Source organism: Aotus nancymaae, unplaced genomic scaffold (assembly GCF_030222135.1).
Source record: "Aotus nancymaae isolate 86718 unplaced genomic scaffold, 86718_ANA_hifiasm-v0.15.2.pri h1tg000017l, whole genome shotgun sequence".
NCBI classification, from domain to species: Eukaryota; Metazoa; Chordata; class Mammalia; order Primates; family Aotidae; genus Aotus; species Aotus nancymaae.
The window spans coordinates 16,223,131-16,232,454 of NW_026988429.1; positions in this window are offsets into that span (position 1 = coordinate 16,223,131).

A 9,324-nucleotide genomic window follows, 5' to 3' on the forward strand; every position below is an offset into this window, starting at 1 on the left:
GCCGTCTACGGTAAGCTAGAGAAACTGGATACCCTTCTGATCACGGAGGATTGCATAGATATAAAAGATAAGAAGAACAGGTAAGGGGGCTGGGAGCTGGGGCTGCGGGAGGAGGCCTTTGGATGTGGGCCAAGTGCCCCTTCCAGGCTGAGGGCTGCGGGATGGATGGTCTGGGGCTCGAGGTATGGATTTGGGGGAGAGGGGGTGCCTGACAGGGGTGGGAATGAGTGGAGTGGGACCTGGGGAGTGGGGGTAAATTGGGTGGCGGGGTGGGGAGTGAGTTGGGGAATGAGAGTGGGGAGTAGGGGATGAGATGGGGGGTTGAATGGACTTAGATGGATGGAATGAAGGCTTGGGGGTAGGGGCAAGGACGGTGTGGGGTGGGGAGATGGGGTGAGGGTTCATTGGGGTAGAGGACTGGGGCTGGGGGTGAAGGGTGGGGGTGGATGGGTTGGGGGGGTGTAGGGGTGAGGGTGGTGGCGAGTCCTCTCACCAAAGGGGCTGGACTTTCTTCCCTGGCCGGCTCAGCTGCACCTGGGATGTGGAAACCTCGGCAGGGGTGAGCACCCAGGCTCAAAGACTGTGTATATGTATAATCAAAAAAAATTGGTTTGATTATACATATACACAGTCTATGGTGTTTGTAAGCCAAGTATGTGTACAAAATATAACATTTTTTCTTTTCTGGCAGGTATATTGTGATTTTTTCTTGTTATGATGTATAAATGATGACCATGTATAAAACTTCTAGTAAATGTTTTTTTATTAAGGAAATTATCCTTGGGAAGAGAAGAAATATAAATCTTGCACAGAAGAAAAATAATTCTCACTTTCTATTTTATTTTATTTTTATTTATTTATTTGTTTATTTACTTACTTTGAGGTGGAGTCTTGCCCTGTCACCCAGCCTGGAGTGCAGTGGCATGATCTCAGCTCACTACAACCTCCACCTCCCACGTTCAAGCAATTTTCCCAGCTCTGCCTCCTGAGTAGTTGGGATTATAGGTTTGCACCACCATGCCTGGCTAATTTTTGTATATTTTAGTAGAGACGGGGTTTCACCATGTTGGTCAGGCTGGTCTCAAACTCCTGACCTCAAGTGATTCCCCCCGCCTTGGCCTCCCAGAGGGCTGGGATTACAGGGGTGAGCCACCGTGCCTGGCCTCATTTTTATTTTTGTTTATTGGTATCTTTTGTGAACTTTTAGCCTCTTCAGAGGTAGAGAGAATATTTTTATTTGTGCTCATTTATTATGCATAGATTTTAGTATATAAATGTTTTTTATTATAGTTTTATTACATATATGCAAACAATTTTAAGTTCATTTACCAGTGTCCTCATGAAAATGAGCAAATATAAGTGATTATTACTATTCCATAACCACTGCTTTAATTTATAGTTTTCTTTCATAATAAACTCCCCAACTGATGTGTGCATTCTTTCAATCCAGTTATTCATCAAACATAATCTGATACCTATTGTGTAGCAGACTCATTCTACTGTCTCTCAGGACTGTTCAACTTCTTGTTGAACAACTTCATGTTTACCTTCCCAGCCTGAGCAAGCTGAGAGATTTAAAATGGAAGTATTAGGACTGAATCCCAGCTGAATCTTTTATTCCTTTTTTTTTTTTGAAACAAAAGCACTTCTGAAGTTAGAAAATAGTAAAAGGTAACTAACTGCCTTTTCAAAAACTATGACAGTCTCAACTATTAATCATTGCAAATACCTAATTTACGTAACAGTCTATAAATCTAAGTATTGAAAAAAATGAGCCACACCTATTCATTTGAATCCTGAGTTTTCTTTGGGTTAATTTTTTTTTTTGAAAATTGAAGTAAGAATTACTTCGTTTTAAGAATTTGTTGTTTTGATTACATATCTAAGATGTGTTAATTTGTTGTTTTTATTTTGGTCTTCTTTTTTCATAGTACTTTATTTAGGTGCTAATTACATGAGTAGAACTGCCTGTTCTGTGTACTGTATCCCATTTAATGTAAGGCACTATGGATTGGGTGATACCACATTATTTTATATATCATTAAGAGAATGTTTAAAATGTTGCCAGTTATAATTGTAATAAATAATGAATTGTAAATGGTATTCCAGTTTCAGGAGATGTTAATATATAAGAGAATAGTAGCTTATATAAGAGAATAATGAGAACATGAACATCTGAAAATGATTGAAATGCAGTGATACTTCTAATCTTTAATACGTACCTCAATGTAGTTATGATTGTATCATCTTACCTAAATAAAATGTCTTTGTAAGTAGTAATATCTAAAAATTATTGAGCTGTCATTTGTGTGAGGAACTGTTCTAAATGCCATACATAGATTCTCATGTAAGCATCACAGTGTTGTTCTGTGGGATAACTACTATTCTCTTATATATTTTCTTGATGAGGAAATTGAAGCAAAGAAAGGCTAAATTTTAGCTAAAATAAAGTAAAATTTATTAAAAAGAGCTTAAAGTAAAATTCAGGCCCCCAATTAAACTGAATCCAAAGGCCAAGCTTTTTGTGTTAAATAGCCTGCTCTTTTATTAATATGGTGAGTATTAAGGGCTAACAAAGACTGTACTTTCTTTACAAGAAAATTAAATATATTTTTTTGAAGACAGAGAAATAACACGTGAATTAAGTTCTGGGATACATGTGCAGGACATGCAGGCTTGTTACATAGGTATACACATGCAATGGTGGTTGGCTGCATCCATCACCCTGTCAATTACATGTTTTAAAAAGTCCTTTCATTCTCACAGGACTGCTCTACATTTGGCCTGTGCCACTGGCCAATATGAAGTGGTAGAACTCCTGGTGACCAACAATTGCCAGCTTAACCTCCTCGACAGTGAATGCAGGACACCTCTGATCAAGGTATATAGAAGCCAACTCTGAGCATGAGATGGATTTGGTTTAAGTACATAGAATAAAATGAATTTGTCTCATTGTAATACCACTATGTAACTAGTTGGTAAATCCTGTGGAGTGTTTATTTTTATTTTCCAGTATTTACAATCATTTTCTTGGTCTAATATTGACAGGCTATACAACTTAAGCAGGTGTTTTGTGCAACTATTCTGCTGGAAAAAGGCGCCAATCCAAATATTACAGATTACTATGGCACGACTGCTCTACACTACGCTGTGTACAATGAAGATACAGACATGATAGAAAGACTACTTTCACATGGTACAGATATTGAAAGAAGCAGCAAGGTATAGATCAACCAATGTTATTTTCAGACTACCTGAAATGCATTTATTTTAGCATATAAGGGTCATTTTTTCATATTTGGAATCTCAAATATTCCTTGAATGTGTGCGCAGCACAGTGGGGCGGGAGGCTGACCCCTGGCCAGGCCCAGCACGAGGCTCACAGCCCCACTGTGTGCTTCCACCAGCAAGCAGTAGCTTCCTGCGCATTTTTCCTCTTTGGAGTATATGGAGCTCCATGGACCAGGAGCAGGACTCAGGGCTGCCAGCAGCGGACAGCTCCTGGAGAGCTCAGTGGCCTTGCTAGACCTGCGGTAAAAATGGGGACAGAGGGCACTGGCAGGCATTGCACCTGCATCCTGCATTGTTCCTGGAATGTCTGGGGTCTGCTGGGTCCCCAAGGGCTTAATCCTAGGCTTCAAGGCAACCTGAGTCTGATCTCCAGCTCTGCAGCAGGAGAGAGCAGGCTAGACCTAGGGACAGACTTCCTGAGCCGAGGGAGACCAACCTCCAGACAGAGCCTGAGGAATCCTCTGCGATCAGCTTTTAAGCAGAAAAAAATATGCTTTGCAGCAGGTCCACTTCTGCATGAAATATCAAGCAACTCTTCTGTGGATGAGCCCTACACCATCTATGGAGTTGCAGGTGTTTGCCTTCAGCCAGTGCTGGGGACTTTCCTAGACCAAGACCCCCATGCTGTGGCTCCCTCTGGGTGTGAGCCCAGTGTCATTTTGAGAGTCAGGGAACTGCCCTGCCCCATCCATCCAGCCCTAGAGGCTGTCAGTTTCTGACCCAGGTCTAGAGTTCTCCAGTGACTTCTACTCCATGAGAATGTCCCTACCATCCAGATGCAGAAGCCAGGCCACACTGAGTGGGCATAGGGTGTTCAGGTGGAATTTGGGTGCCCTCAGGCCTAATGTCTGATCATCCTGTTTAAAGGTACCATTTATTGTTTCTCCCTGGCCAAGTAACCACAAGTGCTTTGCATATGGAAGAAAATTTGGAAGTAGGAGAAGGAAGAACTGTCCATCTGTCCCCTGAATGTGCATACAGTACACTGGTGTCCCCTGGAGGCCCAGACTTCTGCCTGCAAGGAGCTTCCCCATGTTAAGGCAGAAACTGGGCAGAGCTTTTCCACCTTATGCGGATCCTTTCTCAGTTTGAATGCATTTGTCTTTTTTTTTTTCCTGTGGTTTTTTTTTTTCAAACTTGTCCTGTGCTAATTGTCCTGTCTCTCCTTTACCTAATGGTCAGGTTTTCTCTCCCCACTCAGGCCTGGGTGGCCAGGCAGGGCAGTGGTCTCAACCCCCACCCCCTACACCTGAACTAGAGCATCGAGCCTGCTCTCCCACCCACACTCTAGTCTGACCCGGTGGCAGGAGGTGAATGGCTCTGGGCAGTGACTAACCTGCAGTAGTGACCCTGGGGACAGATGGAACAGTCACCCTCTTCCCGGAGACCTGATGCATCCTGGAGAGTGAAGGTCCCTGGAGGACACTGTGGTGGAGACCACGTCCCTGGAGAAGAGGGGGGACATTGAGTGAAGATGGCCTCCAGGGGTTCAGGTCACATCAGCGTGTGTGGACTGGCCACCTCCACGCACAGTCTGACCCACGACGGGCCCCCACCGTCCCCAGCATCTCACTGCACCAGGAGGTGCTAGGTTTTTGTGCTGCTTTCTCAGGGCAAATGATATGAATGAAATCACTGCCAGGGGACTTCGATCTCTCCCCCTAGGATGACTGTCCTTTACAAGTGGAAGAGGACAAAACTGTGCCTGTCACAGAGAGGTAACTCTAGTGGAGGATTTTTAAACAGCAGCAAAACTGGTTTGGGGTGAGGGGCCCTGTATCTAGCCAGGCTCAGTGAGGAGCTCACTGTGCACTGGACCCCTGCGGGCTCTCTGGGACAGGGTGGAGCCTTGCTGGTAGGTCCTCAAGTAAGTGGGTCTCACTTGGGAGCTGCCTTTAGCCCTCCTCCCTCCTCCTTCGGGCCTGCCAAGGGACTTGGAGGGAGGGATGTGCCTGTGCTGCCCCTGCTCCTCCTGTCACATCTGTGGCTCTGCTCCCTGGGAGTGGGGCTTTGACAGCCTCAGCATTGTCTCGGTGCCTGTGGCTGGCTATGCACACTAACTACACATTGCCAGGAAAAGAAAGCCCCTGACAGGGAAAAAGTTTTAAAGGGCACAGCTCAATCTACTAAAAAAAAAAGTCTGACCAGGAAAGGAGGTAAGAAACTGGAAGGGGAATGTGGGGTTAGGGGAGGCTGAGAATGAGGAGTCCCCACTTCTTCAACAGGGCCACCCTCTTTTCCCAGCTGTTCATGGTGTCAGTAGTGGGGCCAACTAGTAAAACAGGGACTCCTGGGGACAATGAACCAGCTTCCTTGAACTTGGGATGTTCTAAGCATTCTGGGGTAAAAGCCCACTCCCTTGAAAGGGGCACACACACCTCTAACACCATGGTCATGGGGGGAGCACGCATGTACATCTCCCACAGATCAAATGCTCACAAAGGCTATGTACAACCAGCAGGAGGATTTCCTCCTAGGTTTACCTAAGATGTGACAAGCATTATGAACTCTTGTGGACACCTATTTGTCTGTTCCGCTGCCTGGGGACAGCATCTGTGTGCATGAATGTGTGCATGTGCATAAAAATGTGTGTGGGTGCACATGTGCGTGTGTGTGTGTGAGCGTGTGTGTCTGAGCATGTGTGTGTGAGCATGTGTGTGAGTGTGGCTCATGCACAGTGTCCAAGTCCATGCAGGGCACTTGGACTCAAAGTCAGACGAAGAGAAGAAGAGAAACAGGGTTGGGGGGAGTGGGAGACTTGGGCCAAGGTGAGGGGAGGCTGGAGGCTGGTGTGCTTTACCTCTGATAGTCCTGGTGTGAGCTCAGTGTCTGACACACAGTAGGCAGTCCATAGGGTGTAAGTAAATGAATGAAAGGCAGGCAGGCAGGGGTGTTGGGAGGAGGAAGAGGGCCTGGGACATGTGTGGAGTTGAGGGCTCCTGACATACCAGCTGGGCAATAGGCATGTGCTGGGCAGAGTCTGGGCGTGCTGGTGCCGGGATGTAGGCAGTAAAAGCCTGGTGGACGTGGGAGGCAGGCATCCGAGCCCAGGGAGGGCTGGTAGTGCCCTCGGTGGCACAGGGCAGGCCAAGCAGCCCCTGGCTGGCAGAAGTGACCCTAAGCATTGGACACAAAGTGGCATCTCTGAGGTCCAAGATGGGTATGGTCAGGGTGCCTAGCCGCTGGGAGGGTCAATGCAGCATCCTTCCTTTCTGCTGGTTCAGGTCTTGGGGAACCGAGGGGCAGGTGGCCTGGAGGTACAGTGGGGCAGTCGGGAAAGGATGGGGAATGGGGGTTGGGGGCGTTGGAGTCCCTCCCTCAAGGCACTGAGGACTGGCCTGATGTCCACAGTTGAAATGCTGAGCTCCAGCCTCAAATCTGGGGTTGCTCCCAGCCTCTTAGGGCCCTGGGGACTGAGCTCCATCCTGAAGTTCCTGGGAGGTACCTGAGGGCAGGGGAGAGCCGTGGGGCTGTAGGTCCCGGGGTCCACGGGGCAGTCGGAGTCAGACTTGCAGGACCGGCGCCGCCGCCAGAGCCTGCAGAGTGCCCAGCCGCCACCAGCACATGGACCAGCGGTCGCCGCGGATTGGGAATCCCCCACCAGGACTGCGTGGACCCCGGAGCCAGCTGGGCAGCGAGCGGCACGTCAGGCAGTCAGCGGCAGGAGCGCAGGGCCTGGACTTCAGCCCCTGGTGCAGGAGGCAAACACCCTCGGCCGGGTGGGCCGCACGCTCAGCGACCAGGAGCCCCGCCGGCCCGCGACGGAGCCGGAGCTGCAGCCGCCACCTGCAAGTGGGGTGCAGGCTGCAGCGGTGGCAACCCCGGATCCCGCCCTCCAGCCGAGCGCCCATCAGCACGGACCCCGGGACGACGCAGCACAAAGTCGGGCTGTGGCCTGGGCGGCTGCACCACGCAAAAGCCACTCAGCCCCATCTCTGGGCTGCAGAGGGCCCAGCGCAGGGGGGTCCGCGTGTCGGGAGCCGGTGGAGGAAGGTAAGGGGGCGCGGGCGACAGTCAGACGGGCCCTGGGGCAGCGAGGAGCCTCGCGCTCCAAGGAGCCCAGCCAGCCTGAGGCGCCTCGGCAGCAACTGCCGCCTGCACGTGGCCCGCTAGAGAGCCGTTTTCACCGTTTCTCTGCCGAGACGGCTGAGGTGCGCGCGCACGCTGGTCCTAACGGTTCTGTTGGGCCGTTTCAGTGGAGACGCGGAAGTCGCTGAGCGTCTGTGCGAAGGTCCGTGGCCCGAGAGCGTTGTTGTTGCACTTTGGAGGCGGCGATCGAAGACATGGCTAAAGACAGACACTTTAACATAGGCGGTTTCATCATCCACAACTTGCTGCCGAGGAACCGCCTACAGACTAGTAATGACTGTTCGATCTGGCAGCGGAAGAACCATCCCTTGCGGCACTTGTGGGGCGACGGCTTCTCATGTGCTGAAAACAATATTAAACGACGTGATCTGAAAAGGATCCACAGAGCTGCCGTCTACGGTAAGCTAGAGAAACTGGATACCCTTCTGATCACGGAGGATTGCATAGATATAAAAGATAAGAAGAACAGGTAAGGGGGCTGGGAGCTGGGGCTGCGGGAGGAGGCCTTTGGATGTGGGCCAAGTGCCCCTTCCAGGCTGAGGGCTGCGGGATGGATGGTCTGGGGCTCGAGGTATGGATTTGGGGGAGAGGGGGTGCCTGACAGGGGTGGGAATGAGTGGAGTGGGACCTGGGGAGTGGGGGTAAATTGGGTGGCGGGGTGGGGAGTGAGTTGGGGAATGAGAGTGGGGAGTAGGGGATGAGATGGGGGGTTGAATGGACTTAGATGGATGGAATGAAGGCTTGGGGGTAGGGGCAAGGACGGTGTGGGGTGGGGAGATGGGGTGAGGGTTCATTGGGGTAGAGGACTGGGGCTGGGGGTGAAGGGTGGGGGTGGATGGGTTGGGGGGGTGTAGGGGTGAGGGTGGTGGCGAGTCCTCTCACCAAAGGGGCTGGACTTTCTTCCCTGGCCGGCTCAGCTGCACCTGGGATGTGGAAACCTCGGCAGGGGTGAGCACCCAGGCTCAAAGACTGTGTATATGTATAATCAAAAAAAATTGGTTTGATTATACATATACACAGTCTATGGTGTTTGTAAGCCAAGTATGTGTACAAAATATAACATTTTTTCTTTTCTGGCAGGTATATTGTGATTTTTTCTTGTTATGATGTATAAATGATGACCATGTATAAAACTTCTAGTAAATGTTTTTTTATTAAGGAAATTATCCTTGGGAAGAGAAGAAATATAAATCTTGCACAGAAGAAAAATAATTCTCACTTTCTATTTTATTTTATTTTTATTTATTTATTTGTTTATTTACTTACTTTGAGGTGGAGTCTTGCCCTGTCACCCAGCCTGGAGTGCAGTGGCATGATCTCAGCTCACTACAACCTCCACCTCCCACGTTCAAGCAATTTTCCCAGCTCTGCCTCCTGAGTAGTTGGGATTATAGGTTTGCACCACCATGCCTGGCTAATTTTTGTATATTTTAGTAGAGACGGGGTTTCACCATGTTGGTCAGGCTGGTCTCAAACTCCTGACCTCAAGTGATTCCCCCCGCCTTGGCCTCCCAGAGGGCTGGGATTACAGGGGTGAGCCACCGTGCCTGGCCTCATTTTTATTTTTGTTTATTGGTATCTTTTGTGAACTTTTAGCCTCTTCAGAGGTAGAGAGAATATTTTTATTTGTGCTCATTTATTATGCATAGATTTTAGTATATAAATGTTTTTTATTATAGTTTTATTACATATATGCAAACAATTTTAAGTTCATTTACCAGTGTCCTCATGAAAATGAGCAAATATAAGTGATTATTACTATTCCATAACCACTGCTTTAATTTATAGTTTTCTTTCATAATAAACTCCCCAACTGATGTGTGCATTCTTTCAATCCAGTTATTCATCAAACATAATCTGATACCTATTGTGTAGCAGACTCATTCTACTGTCTCTCAGGACTGTTCAACTTCTTGTTGAACAACTTCATGTTTACCTTCCCAG